The sequence below is a fragment of the Manis javanica genome, chromosome 5 (assembly GCF_040802235.1).
Source record: "Manis javanica isolate MJ-LG chromosome 5, MJ_LKY, whole genome shotgun sequence".
In the NCBI taxonomy this organism is placed as follows: Eukaryota; Metazoa; Chordata; class Mammalia; order Pholidota; family Manidae; genus Manis; species Manis javanica.
The window spans coordinates 167,659,936-167,680,638 of record NC_133160.1 but is presented as its reverse complement, the minus strand read 5'-3'; the positions used below and the strand labels follow the sequence as shown (position 1 = coordinate 167,680,638).

Below are 20,703 nucleotides of genomic sequence, written 5' to 3'. Positions count from 1 at the left end.
CCACTTCCTTGCTGGGTGACTTTGGGTACATTGCTTAACTTCTCCACCTCAGTTTCCCTATCGATGAAATGGAGAGAGAAAATCATAGTAGTGTTGGGGGAATCAAAAGAACTAGAATATATGAAAAGGCAGTGCCTGCTTTGGCTGTCGCTGTGGCTTTGAGCTCTGACTTGGGGCTCCCGGGGTCTCCGTTCTGGGTAGCTCATGCCAGAACCAGGACCAAGGGGCAGCACCTCTCCTGCGTGTGGGGTTAGTGCTCTGGGGGACTAAGGAGATTCTGCCTCAGGGTCCTGATGAGACCCTCTCTCTAGCTCAGAGATCAGTGCCTCATCTGAGACCACAGGGTGCCTGGCAGAGTCGCGATAGGCTTCCCCATAACCAGCCCGTCCCCCGCCCACATGAGGGCTGCACGGGGCGGTGGCCCATGGGCACCCACGGCTCGCAGAGGGGCGGGGAACAGTGAAGGCTCTGCCCTTGTTTTCCCACAGCATGGCTGTGTCCATCCAGAGATGCTTCATACATGTGTCTTGTTTTTAGTTGAGAAACAATTCACATATGACAAATTTCACCATTTTAATGTGTATACTTCCTTTGGGTTTTTAGTATAGCTGCAAGGTTGTGCAGCCACCATTAACGCCAGAACATTGGTCGCCCCCCCCCCCAAAAGAAACCCCTCCCCCTTAACCCTCACTCCCTGTTCTCTCCTTCTCCAGCCTCTGCCACCACCAAACGACCTTCTTTGTTCATTTTTGGCATTACCAAGACACCTTATTTTAAAACTTTTTTCCCAACTTTATTGAGATATAACTGACATATAACAGAGTAAGCCTACGGTCGTACAACATAATAATTCCATATATATTGCAAAATGATTTCCACAATGGGGTTAGTTAACATATTCATCACCTCACAGAGTTGCCTGTTTTTGTGGGGTGAGAGAAATTTAATGTCTCCTTAATGTGCTTTCTGTGGAGTCACCTACTCTGTACGCATCCTCCTTTCTGGTAAGTTTCTCCGCCCTGCTTAATTCATGGAGTCAGTGGGTACCCTGATACGGACCAGGGAGAGGCCCTGGGCATCTGCATCCTTCTGCAGATGGATGAATCGGCCCCCCCGGGCAGGTCCTCCTGCCCACCTGGAACTCCGTATTCCAGCCGTGCCAACTCCGCCTTCCCAAACCACCTGCCTCCGGGCCTTGGCAAATGCTGTTCCGTCTGGGTGGCATGTGTCCCTCGTCCCCTTGTCCATTTGGCAAATTCATACTCATCCTTCAAAGCTCAGATCAAAGTTAGCTCCGCTTTGAAGCCTTACCTGGCCCTTCTTCTTGCTTCTCTGCCCCTGGTTTGGGGTATTTTCGCCTTTTCCTAGATGGTGAGCAAGTGTTGGCCGAACAACTTCATCTTTCATTTTCACATCCCCCATGCCTGGAACAGGGCCTGGCATACAGCAGGTACTGCGGAACTGTACGTGAACTTGAATAGGCATCTGCTCATTAACGTTCACAGTAGATGTAGACATTTAAATGTCACGTTTGTAAAGCCAAGTTCAAGTGTAGGAAGACCACCCAAGCTGAAGGCACAGTTGCCCAGACATCGCTGCGATGTTCTCCCTCCCAGATTTAACCCTGCTGCAAAACGTGCATTTCTGGAAAATTCTGAGTCTTATTTAAAAATACGTATTTGTAGACAAAACCAAATAGTTTTAGTAGCCCTTAGTTTTTTAATCACCTTTGCACTCCCCTCCACGGGGCATGTAATAAGTACTCAGTAAATGGTTAAGAAATAAATGAACAATATTTTTGTTTCTTTGTACTTGTAGAAACTGAGTAAATACTATTATTGGGCTCAAAGTCATCTACTGACCTGTTATGTATTTAAACAGATGTGTATGTGTGTTTTGGATTTGGGGAGATTTGGGGTTTTGTTTTTCTGCCTATATAGTCTTAAGGAACCACTCAACAATTCCTAATTTTCCTAACATGTTTCTAACATCAATCTTGTTTTGGCTGTGAGGCCCTTGACCTTGGGGGGTCATGAGCAAGAAAGAGATGGCCACAAGGGCTCTGCTGAGTGCCCCGCTCTAGACCCCGGTTTCCTCATCTACAAATCCACGGGAGTGATCACAAAGAGTTTCAGCTCCAATATTTGGAGTATACGAAAAGCTGATTTTAAAAATGCTCCCCAGGTGACTCCTACTTTTGGATTTGAGGTCAGACCATTGCAATTTGGGGTGAAGGATGGGCGGGGTCAGCAGAAGTGGGTTTTGCGGGCAGATCGTCATATCCAAGGTGCTGCCAGCCCGCCCGTTTCCCTCTCTCACCGCCCAGGCGGTTTTCAACTGTTCAGACCTGTCCAACCTTAAAATAAGGACATTAGAACAAGAAAATATTTAGGACAAGGAGCACCGTTGCTGTCTCGTCTGAAGGAACCTGAGAGGCTATCTGTGGCCCCAAGAAGCAGCAGGGAGGGCGCAGCCAGCAGGACTAACCGCGCCTGCAGAGCCGGGGGCAGCGGGAGACTCCAGGAGGGGCGCAAGCACGCGTCACCCTTGGTTTTTCTAAATTTGGTGGGTAGGGGATGGAAGTCTGAAGAAAAAGCTCCACAAAGTCTTGCTTGGGGAGGAAGTGCAGATCAAATGACAAATTACCCTAGGGTCAGGGGGTTCCAGAGTAATCCTCTAGGTCCACACCCCCATTTTATCATCAGGGACACTGAGGCCACTGAGGATTTGTCACCACCCGGCAGAGAAGTGGAGCCTGTCCCTGGGGCTTTCGGGCTGTCCCCTTGCCCCAGGGGGCCACGGCCAGGGAGCTCACAGACCAAGCTGACCTCCCTCCCCGCCCACTTCTCCTCCCAGGCACCCTCACTGCCCTGGATGGGCCCTTGACCTCCAGGCCCACTCCCACCGTCCCACCCACTCTGGGCCCAGCTCTGTCTGTATAGACCATGGCTCAACACACTCCACACCCTCCAGCCGATGGCTTGCTGCTCCCTGGCCCCCTCAGCCATCCTGTCCCCCAGAACAAGGTCACTACGGCTCCTCGGCAGACTGAGGTCCCCCAGAACCCAGCCACCTCCCCTAGTGCCCCTGCCGGCCCGGGAGCTGTCCCGGGCCCTGCTGTACTCTCAGGCTCCGGGCCCCGCACTTGGCCACACCTTAGTGAACAATCCCCATTGAGCCGCCTCGAGTGACCTCATTTCAGCCGGCCATCTGTGACCTCTTGGCATCTTGACAGATCAGTGTGAAGGGAGGACATTTTTGCTCCTGCCGGGGTCCCTGGAGCTCCAGGAAGGACTGATGAGGTCGCCTCCCTGACCTCATCCAGGCTGAACATTTCAGTGATAATGCTGATGGTGAAATTCTTTCTCTGCCGTTACCTTTTTCTATGAAGCTTCACAAAAATTCTCAAGTGGAAGGGGCAGGTATGCTCATACCCCCTTCACAGGTCAAGGAGCCACAGTAATCGGCTGGAGGCCAGTGTGAGTAACGGCTGCCACATAGCGCAGGCTGACCGCTGACCCGTGCTTGCTCGGCACTGTCTCTCACCCCCCTCGGCCACCTTCTGGGATGGGTTCTATTATTATTCCATTTTTCAGACGAGGCCACTGGGGCTTAGCTGATGCCTGGTTGTTAGGACTATGTGCAGAGATGTGATGGCAGAAGAAGGGAGAAACCCAGACACTCAGAGAACTTAGCGCGCAGGCTCCCGGCCGGACCCACAGCCGGGCCCTCGCTGCAGCCTGCCCTGCCCTGCTCTTCCCCCCTGACCTGACCACGGCTCTGCTCCAGGTCCCCTGCTTACCGCCAGGTTGCACTAGGCCCACAAACGGGAGGAGAAACACCAGACCACTGCCCCGGGCCTGCGTTTATGTGGCCGCCTTTCTCATTGGCAAGCAAGTCGCACTAGCAAGGCAGCCTTGGGCAAAGCCCTGACTCTCCTTGGCCTCGGTTTCCCCATCCATAAAGTGAGCGGTTGGGCTAGAACAGTAACCTAATTCCCTTCCAGTTTAAAAGCCACCCTCTCATTCAGTTCACTGTCACCATGACAACAATGGCCCAGGATGAACCAAAACCAAAATTATTGAGGGCACATTGAGGTCACGCAAGGTATCGCACACAACCTGGGGGAGAAATTACCACGGCCGCCCAATTTCATTCTGCTCCTCCCCGCCACATCCACGGGCATTCCAATGTTGCCCAGCTCCTGCTAAGCACCAGGTTTCCAGCACGAAGCAATAATTTGTATTAAATTATTTAGCTGGTAAATGATTATAAGAGCACTTTGCCAAAGTAAAGAACCACAGAAAGGCCAAATTCTAACAACAATAATACCACAGTACATTTGAATTAATTACTGCATTTTTTTAAAAGCCCACGGATGGATGAGTGCAATTCATTCCATGCTCTGGGGAACCAGGTCCCCAGGGGAGGGTCTAGAATTCCTAGGCTCCCCGGAGCGTGCTGGCGATCACACAGCACCGGACTGGACTGCATTGCAGGCGGCTCCGCGATGACCTAATGGGGCTTTTCTGTCCCGATGTGTCCATTGCCGCCACTGGGCTGGGGCTCGGGAAGTCTCAGCTCAAGTCCAGGCTCTGAGCTGACCAAGGGCTTCTGGCTTTGTTTTTTTTTAATCCATAATTTATAACTTTTTTCTCTGTTGGGCAGGCTTCCCTGTTTCTGCTGTCCAGCTGGGGAATGGGACCGAGTTCCTCATTAGCAGATTTTCGCAAAGAGTGAAATTTCACCTCCCGGTCTAATTTCCTCATTTTGGACGGCAGTTAATGCAAAGCATGTTGCTAAAGCAGGGAACGTTGTAAACACTCTTACGTCTTCTGGAAGAATCAGGTCAGCCTCATCACAGCGCTGGACCAGGGCAAAGGGTGGGGGGTCCTCCTATGCTGAGTGTCTCCAGGCTCCTGGGGTCGGTTAGTGCTTATTCTACATTTGGAACTGCCTCTGTGACCTCCAACAGCCAGGAGGCTGCCAGTGACATCCTCACCACTCACCCCATCACCTCTTTCCAACTGGCTATGAGCAGAGTCCAAACGGCCAAATTCATTAGAATGATATAAAAACAAAAGAGCGCAGAGGCTGTAGTGGGTTGCACAGCGTCCCCTAAAAGTTTGTGCCCACCTGGAACTTCAGATTATTTCGAAAAGGGTCTTTGCACATATAATCGGCTGAGGACCTTGGAGTGAAATCACCTAGGGTTTAGGGTGGTGCTAAATCCAGTGACTGGTGTCCTTATAGGACCAGAAGAGGACCCGGACACAGAGAGGAGAAGGTGGGTGATGACAGGCAGAGAGCAGAGTGGGGCTGCTGCAAGCCGAGCATCAGCGGGGATCGCCACCAGCCGCCCAAAACCAGGAGAGAGACGTGTACCCATTTGCCCCCGGGGCCTTCAGAGGGAGCACGGCCCTCTGACACCTTGATATTGAACTTCCAGCTTCCAGAACTGGGAGAGAATAAGTTCCTATTATTTTAAGTCCCATGCCCACCCCAGTTTGTGGCTCTTTGTTATGACAGCCCTAGGAAACTAGTACAGAAACTCTGCAGCCCAAATAGCTTCCCTAATGCTTTTATGCTTTTATCTTATTATGTTGATATTTTGACATCATGTGCATTTTTAAAACAGCCCCTTAGAGTTTTCAAAGCAATTCAGAGTATGAGTTTCCATGATTACGGCTCAGTAGAATGAAGGTATGTGGTACCTGCTTGGTGTGCTGGCTTTGCTGGGTCCTTGTTGTGGGAGCTTGTTCCTGCCTCGTCCAGAGCCGTGTGCAAGACGTGATGTTTCTCCCCCTTGAGTGGAGTGCCCGCGCCTCAGGTTGCATTTCAGAGCTGAGATGAATGGCGAGTGCACTAGTCCAAGGATGTGGCTCTCAAACTGGGGTCTCTGGACCAGCAGCACCCACCTCACCTGGGAACTTGTCAGACATGCATGTTTTCCGGCCCCACCTCAGACCTGCTGGATCAGAAACTCTGGCCTAACAAGCCCTCCAGGTGATTCCTATGCACAGTAAAGTTTCAGAATCATTGCTTCCAGGTTTGCAAATGAATTCTGCAGGCCAGGTGGAGCCCCAGATGTGTTTTGCTTATTTGCATATTTTAAAATGGCTTTTATTGAAGATACTGAAAAACTAGGAGATTTCACAAAACTTCTAGATTTCCTGCTTTCTTTTGGAAAATTGAGCTAGCAACAAAGACATTCCCAATGGCAAAGATCAGCTGCATGCACATCACGCCCACCCTGCCCATGCCCTGCCATCTAACCTGTTAGGTGCCTGTAGGCACTTGAGTTTGAGACCCTGATCCAATCCATCACCTCATCCTGCAGGTAGGGGACTGAGGGACAGGTGACATGAGCATGTTCCCAGGCCACACAATGGCACCACCATGTTTTCCAGGTGACCAGGCAGCTCAGACGCCTTTGCTGATACTTGGGGCAAATGCTAGAAGCTCATCAGCGGCACCTGGGAAAACTGCAACCCTGGGGAAGTCAGCCCTGGATTAGAAACCTGTGGTACCAGGACCACACAGGCAAAGGAAAGGTGGACTTGGGGCAAGGCTGCGGAGGAGAGGAGGGGGAGGGTCAGAGGATAGGGGTAACAGTAGCAGGAGCAAGTCAGCAGGCGTTGACAAGGAGGTGGGGAAACGGCATCTTTCATACATTGCTGATGGGAAAGTCAAACGGTGCAGCCACTGTGGAAAATAAAATGTTAGAGAATTAGCATATGATCCAGCAACTTCCGTCCTAGCACATGTTTACACAAAAATTAGCACATGAATGTTTATAACAGCCTGGATCCTGAAAGCCAAAAAGTGAAAACAACCTAAACGTTCTCCAGCTGATGAAGGATGAACAAGCGGGCCATCCACGCAATGGCATCACTCGGCCATAAAGAGGTGGGAAGGGCCGATGCACGCAACCAGGCGGACGAGCCTTGAAAACGTTCTGTGAAATCAAAGAAGCGAGTCACCAAAGAACACATACTGTATGAGTCCATTTATGTGAAATGTTCAGAATAGGTAAAACCATGCAGAAAGTAAACTAGTGGGATGGTGGGAGGCGGCTGCTAACAGACATGGGTTTTTTTTTTTTTTTTTTGGTAATGAAAATGTACTCCTCTGTGAACATATTTCTAAAAAGTAAATTGTATGCCTTTACAATGCAGAATTTTATGGTATATGAATTACATCTTTATGATAAAAAGGAGATGGTCAGGTTGTAAAAAATTTGGGGCATCATCAGTTGGGGACAGGACAGAATGATTCCGAGGCAAACCAATACTAATCGCTAACACTTTTCTAGCATTTATGTGGCAGGCACTGTATTTAGACTTTACATATATCGACTTCTTTAAATACTTTAAATATTGCAATACATGCTACTGTTGGGCCCTTTTACAGATGGTGAAACGGGCTATCCAAGGAGTGGGGGGACTGAGACTCACACCCAGGGAGCCACCTGCTCCACCACCATGTTCTCCAGCTTGTGGGGTGCCGTGGCTGTATGTGTGCACATGTGTGTGTGTGAGCATGTGTGTATGTGTGCGTACAAGCCCGTGTATGGTGTGAATGTGTGTGTGAGCTCATATGTGTGGGTGCACGCACACACACGCATTGTGTACTCACGTGTGCATGTGTGTATTGTGTGTGTGTGTGTCTTGCACACCACGGGAGTTGCGTAAGGGTCTATCAAGGAGGCTGTCCTTCCTGGCTGGCTGTAGTTTCCCAGGGTCAGATGGGGCTGGGTTGAGAGGCAGGCAGCATGGGCCTCAGGGCCCAGGGGTCAGAGAGGCCGGGTGAGGGGCAGAAGAAACCTCCTCACCATCAGGCCACGGCGCGGTTTCTCGGGGGAGGCCTCCGCGCCCCCCAGGCTGGGACTCCTCCCAGGGCAGGGCCGCCGGGGCGCATCTCCCGGGCCTCCGCAGCACAGTGCCAGAGCCTGAGATGCTCGCCCCACAGGCCGGAGGCTGGAAGCCCAAGGCCGAGGCACCAGGGGGCTGGTTCTTGAAGCCTCTCTCCTTGGCGCCTACACCGCCATCTTCTCTGCGCACTTCTGTGTCCAAATCACCTCTTTCATAAGGACACTGGCCATATTGGGTTAGGGCCACCCTAATGCCCTCATTTAATCTCATTACCTCTTTGAAGACCTTGTTTCCAAGTTCAGTCACATTATGAGGTACAGGGACTTAGGACTTAAATATAGGATTTTCAGAGGGAAACTTAATTTAGCCCATAACACTGAAGGTTATAAAGCACAGCTGGAAGCCCAGGTAAGGGAAGGCTGGTAAACATCGCTTGTTTTTTTTTTTCAAAGCTGCCCAGATTCTGTAAAGCCGTCCAAAGAACACACACGAGAAGGAAGTCAGGACAGGAGATGAGTCAGATAAGCTGCTGTTTCAGCCCCAGGCAGAGTGTAGTAGGGGCGGGAGGCAGAGACGGGGGGCTCCGCTGGACACTCCCTGTGACGGCCGTGCAGTGCCGGTGTTATAGGCTGAACGGTGCTTCTCCACAAGATGTGCTGAAGTCCTACCCCCTGGAACCTGTGAATGTGACCCTACTTGGATGCAGGGTCTCTGCAGATACAATCAGGGAAGGAGGAGGTCATTAGTGTGGCCCTAATCCAATATGACTGGTGTCCTTACAAGAAGAAGAGAGACGCCCTCAGGAGAAGGCCATGTGACAACATGGTGGGGCGGGGCAGCCATAAGCCAAGGGGCACCTGGGACCCACCACCAAGCAGAAGCTAGGAGGGGGCAGGAAGGTTCTGCCCGGAGTCTCAGAGGGCGCATGGACGTGGGGATGTCTTGACTCTGGACTTCTGCGCTCCAGAAATGGAAGAAAATAAATGGCCTTCTTCATAAGTCCCCACACAATCCTGCTAATTCTCTATAGGTACCACGATAAAATAGGGAGAGGCCCCATACCTTAGTCAAGGGGATGAGAATTCCCTCAAGTAAAGAGCACTTTCGCCACCCAAAGTGGAGTGGTGGGGTGGCGGGGTGGCGGGGTGGTGGGTTGGGGGTCCCAGCAGGTTTGCTGTTGTCCTAACTCCTGGAACCTGTGAGTGTGACCTTATTTGGCAAAAAGATCTTTGCAGATGTAATCAATTAAGGATCTCAAGATGAGATGATCCTGGATTTGGGGTGGGCCCAGATCCAATGACAAGAGTCCTTAGAGGAGAAGGCAGAGGAGACACAGCACAGAGCAAACGAAGACGGGGGCAGAGGCTGGAGCCACTCGCGAGGAACCGGAACCACGGCGAGCAGGAAGCGGGCAGGAGGGCCCCCTGGCCTCTGGAGGGCGCTGCCCCTGATCTCAGACTCCAAGTCCCCACAGCTGTGAGAGAATGCCCTTCTGCTGCTTAAGCCACCCGGATGGGGGTAATTCGTTACAACACCGCAGGAAGCTAATATAAAAAGCCCTTGAAATTCTCACAAAACGTGTCTCTGATTCACTGGCCCCACTGTGGTAGAACGTTAGTGCCACCAGGCACCTCCGAGGTGCCTGTGGAATTGGGGGTGGATGGATGGGCAGTGGTGTCCATCCCAACTTTACCTCTTGCTGACAGTGTGACCTTGGGCAGGGCAACCAAAATTTTCTCAGGTATAAAATGAGAACAATGATGTCTCCTTTATGACAGCATCACAGCGATGGGCATTGGTGCCCAGGGGACGTTGTGTGGCCTCTGGCCTGGCTGCTCACCTTCCCTGCCCCAGCGTGGCGCTTCTCATATTCATTGTCACCATCATTGGCCTGCATCTCTGCCCCAAGGCTGGCCTGTCGGACCACGGCTTTGTTATCTCTGTGTGTGGAAACCACTCAAGTGGTGTCTCCATTGACAAGGGAGCCTCGTGGGGCTTAGCAGAATTGCTCTAGATCACCAGGGCTGCCCAGGCTGCAGCTGGGTATAGCGCCCTCTGAACGGGCAGCCTGCTTGTCCTTACGTTGGGTTGTCTGATAGGTGCTGTTTCATTAGTGAAAACTGGATTCCAACTAGAAGATACACCCTGTGCTCCGAGTTTGTCATGGGTGAAATGATACCTCTTCAGCAGTAATTATCTATCTCTGGGGTTGTTAAGCATCTTGAAGGGGCTGGCAAGTGCCTCCCTGTGAACCCACTTGGGTAAGCTCCAGCGGCATCGCTCACGTTCCCTAACGAGCCGATGAGTTACTATAAATGCCTCCCTTCTTGACAGTGGATTTGTCCATTTTTCCTCACTCACTCAGAGTGCACTGGGGTGATTCCTGTTGTTTTTAAGTTTTATAGCCCCCAAATCTGCTTCCTTACTGTAGAATCCGTACCCTCCTTCCCACCCACAGGGCCGTGGCTGTAGATCAGGCCTCATCACCTCCCTGGTCCTGCCGTTGGCCATATCCCTCCAGGCTCCCTGACACTGGATCACCCCATCAAGGGCTGGCATGGGCCTGCAGGGAACCTCTGTGGACCTCGGTATCCTCCTCTGTAACTTGGAGACACTAACAGTCATCGCCTCATAAGATGTGGCAGAAAGCATGAGAGAGTCCAGATGAAGTGCCAGGACCCGTGACCGATGCTCGGCCGAGGCTGAGACTTGTGACCACCACTCAGAAAAAAGAAGGCCACCTCCAGGGGGCGTGGGGCTTTAGGGTTTGCACTGTGCCCATTATTTATCCTGGCAGTCCATCTGGGCTGTGAGCCCGGGAGGGCCACTCGAACAGCAGCAAGCCCCTGACTCAGGGACCAGGAGGGGGGGCTCTCAGCCCCATGGTGTCGTGGGGCACAGCTGAGGAGGGCTCCAGCCTGGAAGCCTGAGGTCTTTCCACATTTCTCTGGGGGAGAGACCAGCCAGCTCTTCTGAGAGGGAAACTGGATGTCTGTGATAGCCCTTGAAGAGCCGAGACTGCATCTACTCATCTCTGTGTTCCCGGTACCATGAGCTGTGCCTGGCATGTAAGAGGAGATGCTCATATTTATTAAACGAGTGAATGACCAAATGGATGAATGAATGAGTAAGGGCTATGAAGGGTGATCGAGTCATGTGTGGTGGACCGTGAAAGCTGAGGGGTGTGCTTGATAACCCTTACTTGAAGTCTGCTGAGTGCTAGGCACTGGGCCAAGCAGAGCTGGCCTTCACAGCGATCTCACCGCCAGGAATATTCATCCCGTTTTACAGATGAAAGACCTGCCTTTGGAGAGGTGAGGTGACCTGCCTTCCATCACAAGGCAAGTGAGCGGCTCAGCTGGGACTGAGGTCAGGCCTGTCCGGTCCCATCTCCCTTCCTAAACACCCCAGAGCGCCATGTGATGGGGCTCCTGAAGCTCTCTAATCAAGGTCCTGTTTTTCTATATAACTGCAGTCATCCAAGTCCTGCAAACATAAAAATGTATACTATTTCTACCAAAATTATAACTACCAATAATTTCTGGAAGTCCAGTATATTTCCTAGGGCCGGCCCAGCAAAGTACCACAGACAGTGGGGCTTCAACAACAGAAAGGCACTTTTTTTTCCCTCACAATTCTAGATGCTGGAAGTCTGCGATCTGGGCTGGAGTTCCTGAGGCCTCTCTCCTCGGTGTGTAGACGGCCACCTCCTCCCTGGTCCTCACGTGAACATCCCTCTGTGCGTGTCTGTGCCCTCATCTCTTACAGGACACCAGTCCGACTGGATCAGGGCCCACACTAAAGGTCACATTTTACCCTAATCACCTCTTTAAAGAGCCCATCTCCAAACAGAGCCACACTGAGGTGCTGAGGGTGAGGGCTGCGCATACGGGTTTGGGTGGGATGCAGTTCAGCCCATAACACCAAGTTCCCATGGCTTCAGGAAAATTATCTACTGCAGCCTGCAGATAGTTTTAAAAGTTGCCCATGGCGAGCATTAGTCCCAGTTTTTCCCTGTCCCCCATAAAGGGGTTTTACTCGCCCCAGTGACATGTGACTGGAAGTGACACGTGCCACTCCTGAGAAGGAACTTTAAGAGCTGCCTCATCAGGACAACTCTCTTTTCTCTCCCTCTAAGATCGGCACATCCTAGGGAGGAGCTGCTGCTCCTTAAACATTCTGGAGTGAAGAGGCCGCACAGCAGAACCCCAGTGACCTGCAGTGGACACAGCCAGGAGCATCGTTGCTCATGCTGCTGCGATTTTAGGGCTGCTTGTTATTGCAGCATAACTTGATTCCAGCGGACTCGATGCACTGCAGACATCACTGTATGGTTTTTAGAGAGCTCAGTGTAGTTCTCCACAGTGATGGACGGAAACCCTCACTACTCAGATGCCTGTTGTTAATTTTTATCTGCTGCAACGTCCATCTACCCATCTTTGACAGCATAACATTGCAATGGAATCTCCGTCACACAAGACTATTTCCCAGGCCCCAGTGCTGCCTGCGTCCCCAGCCTGTCTGCACCAGAGGCTGGCCAGTGGGGGCCTGCCTGTGGAATCAGACCCAGGCTGGAATCCCACCTTTGCCCTCCCACAAATGAGCAGATGATTGAACGAATTAGTTGGTGGATATATTAGTCAGCTTGGGCTGCTGTGGTGAAATACCACAAACTCGGGGGTGGGAGGCTTAAACAAACAGAAATTTATTTCTCACAGTTCTGAAGTACTAGGCCAGGATCTGGCAAGGTCAATTTCTGGAGGGGGCCCTCCTCCTGGACTGGGGACGGCTGCTTTCTCGCTGTGTCCTCACATGGTGGAGAGGGCGAGCAGGTTCTCTGGGGTGCCTTCCTCTTCTTGTAAGGGCTTGAGGCCTATCAGGTTAGGGCCCAGTCCTTATGACTCATTTAAACGTTATCATCTCTTACAGGTTCTCTCCAAATACCATCACATGAGGGGTGAGAGCTTCAACACATGAATACTGGGGGACACATATTCAGGCCATGACAGTTGGGTAGTCTGAATAACATCCTTCCAAATGCATCCATGTCCTGATCCCCAGAACCCCTGGACGTCACCTTATGTGGGAGGAGGGATTCTGCAGGTGTGATCAGATTATGAGTCAAGATGGGTGATCATCTTGGATCATCCATTTGTCCTCCTGTGACCACCGTGGTCCTTGGGAGAGGGAGGTGGCAGGATTCAGGGGCAGAGGAGAGGAGCACGTGACAGTGGGAGCTCGGTGGGATGCACCCTGAAGACAGAGGAAGGGGCTGTGCACCAGGGCGGTGAGGCAGCCTCCAGAAGGTGAAAGACTCAAGGGAACAGGCCCCCCTGGAGGCCCAGGAGGAAGCAGCTCTGCCGGCACGTTGACTTCAGCACCGTGAAGACTTCTGGCATCCAGAACTGTGAGAGAATAAATCCATATTTTTTAAGCCAGTGAGTTTGGGGCAGTTTGTTACAGCAGCCATAGGAAACTAATACAGCTGAATTGGGTTTGACTGTGACAGAAAAGCCCACATAACTGTGGCCAAAGGACAAGAGCTAGATAAAAAGTCTGGAGGTGGGTGGGCCAAGGCTGTGGGGGGCTCTGCTCCTTGAAGTTCCCAGCTCCACCTTCCGAGGTGGGGCCCTCATCCTCATGGCCCGAGAAGGCGGTATCCACGCACAGGTAGTAGGAGGGAAGAAGGGACAGAGAGGACAGAGGTAAGGGGTAAGCACAGCGTCCCATACAGAAAGTCCCCAGGAGAGCTGCCACGCGGCGCTTCTTCTCTCTCCCCTATTGCCAGAACTTACCCACGGGGCCGCATTAGCTACAAGGGAGGTGCCACAGTGGCATTTTTACTCTTAGCAGTCATGTGCCTGGAGGAAATTTTTATTACAACAGAAAATGGGGAGAATGGATATTGGGAAATAATCCACATTTCTGGGTGTTTAACCTGTGTGAGCCTATCTCAGTTAGGAATTGCTCGGCTTCAAGGAATAGAAATCCTGCCCTAGGGCTTAAGCAAGTAAGGCTTTTGTTTCTCCAGAAACAAGACGTGTTTTCTTGCTGGAGTAGTATAGTTGTTTTGAAGATGACCACACTTTGAGGGTTGGTTTCCATCCTGAGTCTTGGAGCTTCATGGACAGGAAAAGGCTGGTGTGTCTCTAAGCATCAATTTTGCATTCAAGGCAGGAGTAAAGATGAAGAGTACCTACTGCCAGTCTGTGTGTCCGTCCTCAAAAGGAAAACAAAAGCTATCTCACAGGCACTCCCAGAAGACTTGCATAAGGTGCTCATTGGCCAGCACCAGGTCTCATGGCCTCTCTAGCTGCAAGGGAGTCTGGAAAACAAAGTATTTAACTGTATAGCTTTCTATTAGATAGTAGATAAAAATTATTTAATAGTCTTTAAACACTAATTCCATTCCCAGAAATTCCTATACCAACAGTTATTATCAAGCTTGTGCACAGAGACCAGTATATACCCAAAGATGTTCATTACAGTGTTACTTACTGTGAAGAATCATAAACACCCTGCATGGTCCCAATTGATGAACCAATCATTCAGTATCTGGCACCAGACCTGCATTACTTCATCTGGAAAACAGAAGAAAATATGCTTTACTTTTTAGGACTATAGCGAAGATAGAGGTAAGAAATAGTACTCTCCTGGCACATAGCTGGTTCTTAGGCAATGGTAACATATCTGAACCTCTTACCTTTCCATCACCTGCCTTACCCTTCACCAACCAAATAACGGAGAATTAACCTATGTCAATGTTTCCAGTTGGTTTATCTTTTACATCTCAGTAGAGTGGAACTCCATCCTCCAACTCTAAGCTCTGGAGGGAGAGTTGCCCTTATGATTGGGTGGGGCAGTTGTACTTGGTTCAAATCTGTGTTAGATGATTTCCCACTCGACCACCCTGCAGACATGACCCTCAGCCCCACTTCTGTAAAATGGGGTAATAATGGTGACCTCCCAGGCGGTTGTGAGGTTTCACAGACACCACCCCCCACAGTGTCTACCACCCAGCAGACCTCAGACTAGTGCCAGATCCCCTACTCCTGACATCAGCTGTCAGAGGAAGCACACTTCCTCTTACCCAAAAGTGTCCTGACATCAGCAATGAGACACTGTAACATGCAAAGGGGCTCCAGTCCAGCTGGAAGATTCCCTGGTCTGAGCCAGTCAGGGCTCCTGGCTAAAAGGTGACCTAATTATTAATGAAGGCTCCAGAAATGAAAGCTAAGACATAATCTACCCCTGAATGGATTCAGAAGGAGCAGATAATGGGACAATAAAATTAATCTTGTAGAAAAACACAATTAGCTGTACCATTTATAAATCTCATCTCCTTCCACATGGGTGAAGCGGGTAGCAGCGAGGCCAGAGCCATCCATTCATTTCAATGGATGGATGCTGGGAGAATGTTTTCATTTCACATTCAAGGGTTATTGTTAGAGGTTTAAAAACAATCTTCAGAAGCCAAGATGACCCAGAGAACAAAATAAGCTTTGGCCCTCCTTTCTCCCTGTCCCAGTCCCTGCCTATTTCAAGTCACATCTGTGCTACCCAAGCTTCACTTACAGAGAACATTCCACAAAGCCTTCATGCCTGGCCTGGGGCCGAGTGAACAAGGCACCTGTTCTGGCCCCCAGAGCTCCCAGGCAGAGGGCAGACACGGAGCAGGCCCTGACATGCCTGAGACACAGACCAGCCTCAGCGGCATGTCCTGGAGCAAGTACTTCCCTGGTGAGCCTGTTTCCATACAATTAACACACAGCGAGTCATGCGCCCCCCTCCTTTGCATGGCTGGAGGAGGATTGGATACAAGGGCACAGAGCGCCCCAGCCCTCTGGGAGCTGGGCGGACTCCCACGGCAGGGTGGTGTGTTTGGGGCACATGCTGTGCACAGGAACTGTTAGGCGTGCAAAACCCGAGGGCCTCTTACTGGACCCTTGTGTGGACCCTCACTGTTCAGAGGCAGGAACTGGGGCTCTGAAGGGGAAACAACTCCATCCCAGGTGGAAAGTGACCAAGTCCAGGCCTAACCTCTGGCCTGTCTGGCCTTGAAGGCCAAGCTGTTTCCTGAATACTACTCTGTGGGGCGCTGTGAGCTGAAGTGTGGTCCCCCAGGTTCATATGCTGAAGACTACCTCCAGGCACCTCAGAATGACTATATTTGGAGGTGGGGTCTTTAAACAGGGGAGTAGGGGAGGGCCACGATCCAGTCGGACTGGTGTCCTTGTAAGAGAAGGAGACGAGGACACAGACCCGCGCGGAGGGGCGAGCACGTGAGGACGCAGCGAGGAGGCGGCCGTCTGCACGAGGAGCCGAGGTCGGAGAACCAGCCTGCTGGGACCTGTCTTGCACTTCTAATCCCCGGTGCTTGGAGGGAGCACGTTTCTGCTGTGCAGCCCAGTCTGTGGCGCTTCGTTATGGCGGCTGCGGGGAACTAACACCATCGGCAGATGGGCTTGCGTGGGTCTTGGGCTTGGAACAGATTAAGGTGGCGAGGGAGGCGGCAGCGCCCGCGGCCTTCATCCTCCCGGGGCAGTGCCATCCTGGAGCCAGTGCCAGGCGAGGGTGGCAAAGCTCCTCCACCACCACCTTCCTAACTGTGACTAAACGGTGGATTTCCTGTGGCCCCCGTTCAGTGGTGTTGCCGTGGACGTCAGTCCTGCCGCTTCAGCTGCCCTGATGACTCTGTATGTACCTAATTCCTTGCATTAAATTGCTCTCTGCTGAAAATAGCAGGAGGGATTTTTGTCCAGCACCTGAGTGAACACCGCTCCTCTCTCAGCCTCGGCTGCCAAGGCAGATGCTCAACCAATACCAGAAGTCATCACGGACTCCCTGAACTCTTACCATCTCCATCCGATCTGTCAGCAGACCTCATTACATCTCCCTCCAACACACCCTGGTCTGGCCGCCTCTCACTGTCTGCAGGGCACCCCTAACCTACCCACCATCATCTCTGCCACATAGCTGCCTGGTGCTCCCCCTGCTTCCACTTACCCCATGGTCCCTTCTCCAAATAACACCAGAGGGTTCTTTTATTCTGTGATATAAAGCATACTTTTGTTTATTTTTAAATTTCTATACAGAAAAAGTATCTTTTTAAAGGGGTACAGGTCTATGAGCTATGTGACCACCATCACCATCTTAATATGGAGAATAGTTCCAACTTCCCCCAAATTCTCTCTGACCCTTTGTAGTTAAATCCTCCATCTCTAAGCTCCTGGCAACCAGTTGTCTGTTCTCTGTCTCCATAGCTTTACCTTTTCCAAAGGTCGTAGAAATGGAATTATAGAGAAGCTTGGGCTTCCATAATAAAAATACCATAAACTTGGTGGTTAAAGCAATGTAAATGTATTTCCTCACAGTTCTGGAGGCTAGAGTCCAAGAACCAGGTCCCGGCCTGCTATGAACTGAATGCTGCATCCTCTCCAAATTCATCTGCTGAGAACTAATCCCCTGTGTGATGGTTATAGATGGGCTTTGGGAGGCTATGAGTCCTGAGGACATGAAGGGGACTCATGCCCTCATGAACGTGACCCAAGAAAGCTCCCCTGTCCTTCACCATGTGCCTTCTTTGAGTCAGGAAGTGGGCTCTTATCAGACACCGAATCCGCCAGCACCTTAATCTTGGATTTCATAGCCTCCAGAGCTGTAAGAAATAAATATCTGTTGTTTATAGCTGCCCAGTCTATGGTACTTTCTTACAGGCATCCAAAAAAACTAAGGCCTCTTTGGTTTCTGATGAAAGCCCTCTTCCTAGCTTACAGATGGCCACTTTCTCACTGCATCCTCATATAATAGAAAAAGAGAGGGGTGTCTCTTCTCATAAGGACACTAATCTTATCAGGTCAGGGCCCCACCCACATGACCTCACTTAACCTTAATCACCTCCTACAGATCCTGTTCCCTGATAGTCACACTAGGGTTTAGGGCTACAGTGAATCTGAGGAGGACAGAGTTCAGTGCATAGCAGGAGGTGTAGCTTTTGGTCACCTTGGCATAGATGTTAGATGGACCCATGTTGTTGAATGTATCAGTAGCCCAGTGCTTTTGACTGCTGAGCAGCATTTCATTGTATGGATGCATCACAGTTTTTTATCCACTTGCCTGTTGAAGGACATTTGGGTGGTTTCTAGGTTTTGGCAATTATGAATAGAGCGGCTATAACACTGACATATAGTATTTTGTGTGAATATGAGTTTTCATAGTTCCCTGGGATTCTTATCCAGGAGTGGGATTTCTGGGTCATTTGGCAAATGTAAGTTTAACTTTTAACTTTACAAGAAAAGGACAAACTATTTTCCAAAGTGGCTCTGCCATTTGCATTCCAACCAGCAACATCTATGAGCTCCACCTGCTCTGTGTCCTCACCAGCATTTGGTATTGTTGAGTTTTTGTGTAATTTTTTTTAGCCATTCAAAAAGGTTTCTACTGGTATCTCATTGTGGTTTTAATTTGTATTTATTTAATGACTAATTACTTTGAACATCTTTTTATGCATTTGCCATTCATTTATGTTCCTTGGTATAGTGTCCATTCAAGGTTTTGCCCATTTAAAAATTTAGTCCTTTGTTTTCTTATGGTTAACTCTTGAGAATTCCTTTATATTCTGGATACAAGTCCTTTGTCAGAGGTGTGATTTACAAATATTTTTCTCCCAGTCTGTGTTTTTATTTTACATTTTTTAAGTGTCTTTCAAAGAGCAAATGTTTCTAATTTTGATAAAGTTCAATTTACCAGTTTTTTCTTTTATTGATTGTGAATTTGATACCTAACAATTCATTGTTAAACCTAAAATCACAAAAATTTTCTCCTATGCTTTCTTCTAACCATTTTATGATTTTATATTTACATTTAGGCTTACAAATAATTGTGAGTTAATTCTTTTTGTATAACATGTGAGATATAGGTTGAGGTTCATTTCTTTGTATATGGATGTCCAATTTTCTGACAATTTGTTGAGAAGATTATTATCTCTCTCAATTGCCTTTGTACTTTTGTCAAAAATCAAGTATCTGATAAGAGACTTGTATTTAGAATATTTAAAGAACTCTTACAAGTCAATTATAAAAATGACAAATAACCCAATTAAAAATGGGGAAAAGATCTAAATAGAAATTTCTCCAAAGAAGATATACAAATGGCTAAAGAGCACATGAAAAAATACTCAACATCATTAGTCATCAGAGAAACACAAGTGAAAACTACAATGAGATATCACATCACACCCACTAGGGTGGCTGTAATAAAAAAACAGGCAATAACAAGTGTTGGTGCACAAGTGGGGACACTGGAACTCTCATTCACTGTTGGTGGGAATGGAAAATGGTGCAACCACATGGGAAATAGCCTTACTGTTCCTCAAGATGTTAGACAGAGTTACCAGAATGACCCAGCGATTCTCCTAGGTCTGTACCCAAGAGAACAGCAATATGTGTCCTCACAAAAACTTGCACTGAATCCTCATAGCAGCATTGTTCATAACAGCCAAAAACAACTCAAATGTCTACCAACTGATCAACTGATAAATCAAATATGGTATGTCCATGTAAGAGATAGAAAAGACTTGACATCTCTGCCTCTACGTCGTATTTGTCTCCTTTGCTGCCTCAACCTTTGGGCCAAAGGAAATAAAAAGGAAAAGGGCTCTGCTCAGCCTGCAGCCCTGCATGCAGACTGGTTGATCATCAAATGGAATTTTGCTCATAGTTTGAGATTTCTGCAAATAGCCTTCTCTGGGAGATGGGGAAATGTGTATGAAAATGACAATTGTCTTGTCAAAGAGTTTTAGGGACATCGTAGCCAGACCTAGATCGGTGAGAGTCCACTAACCGAGAACACAGAGCGTCTCAGCTCTGCTCGGGCCCTCGCTGGCGCCCGGATGTCTGCAGCCTTCAGTCACCCCCTAACCTGCTCCCCCTCCTGCTCCTCCTTCCCCAGCATGAAAGAAGCTAAGCTTGCAGGAACCCTGAGTGAAGACGGGGCTTTAGGACATTAGTCTGCCACCTTCTCAGCCTGCTGGCTTTCTGAATAAAGTCACTTTCCTTGTCCCAACACCTCATCTCTTGACTTATTGATATGTTATGTAGCAAGTGGCACAGCTTGGACTCAGGAACACCCACACAGTGGAGCATGATTCATGAGTAAGAAGGAACAGTGTACTGATGCATGTTTGAACCCGTGATGCTAAATGCAGGAAGCCAGTTGCAAAGGCCGCCTATTGCATGATTCCATTTATATGCAATGTCTAAAATAGGCAAATCTATAGGGATTTGTAGATTAATGCTTGCCTATGGCTTGACGGGGGATGGAGGACAGGATGATGGCTAATGTACAGAGTTCCTTTTGGGGCTGATGAAAATGTTCTAAAATTGATCATAGTGACAGTTGTACAACTTTGTGAATATACCAAAAAAACATTGAATTGTATGCTTTAAATGAGCGAATTGCATGGTGTGGAAATTATACCTCAATAAGGCTTTTACCAAAATCAAAAATCACTGGGCCATATATTTATGGATCTACTTCTGATCTCTGTTCTGTTCCACTGATCCAAGCATCTGTCCTTTCACTAATACCACAATATTTTGATCACTGCAACTTCTTTAAGGGTTTTGAAGTCAGGTAGTTGGCGCCCAGCTTTGTTCTCCTATGTCCAAGTTGGTTTTGGCTATTTTAGTTTCTTTGCCTTTCCATATTATACATTTTAAATCAGTTTGTTAATAACTACAAAAAATCCTGCTCAGATTAAGATTGGGATGCATTCTGGATGGAATTGACACTGTTGACCTTTCCAGTGAATATAGTATATTTCTCCATT

At 49.3% G+C, this 20,703-nt stretch overlaps 1 long non-coding RNA gene across 1 annotated transcript; it reads right to left on the bottom strand.

The window, feature by feature from the left end:
- Window positions 1-12,570: 12,570 nt before the first annotated feature.
- LOC140849669 (uncharacterized) lies at window positions 12,571-14,791 on the bottom strand. Its single transcript, XR_012131828.1, has 3 exons — window positions 14,578-14,791; window positions 14,373-14,455; window positions 12,571-14,199 (listed from the first exon to the last, which is right to left on the bottom strand). It is a non-coding gene; the product is annotated as an uncharacterized lncRNA (long non-coding RNA).
- Between the last annotated feature and the right edge of the window lie 5,912 nt (window positions 14,792-20,703).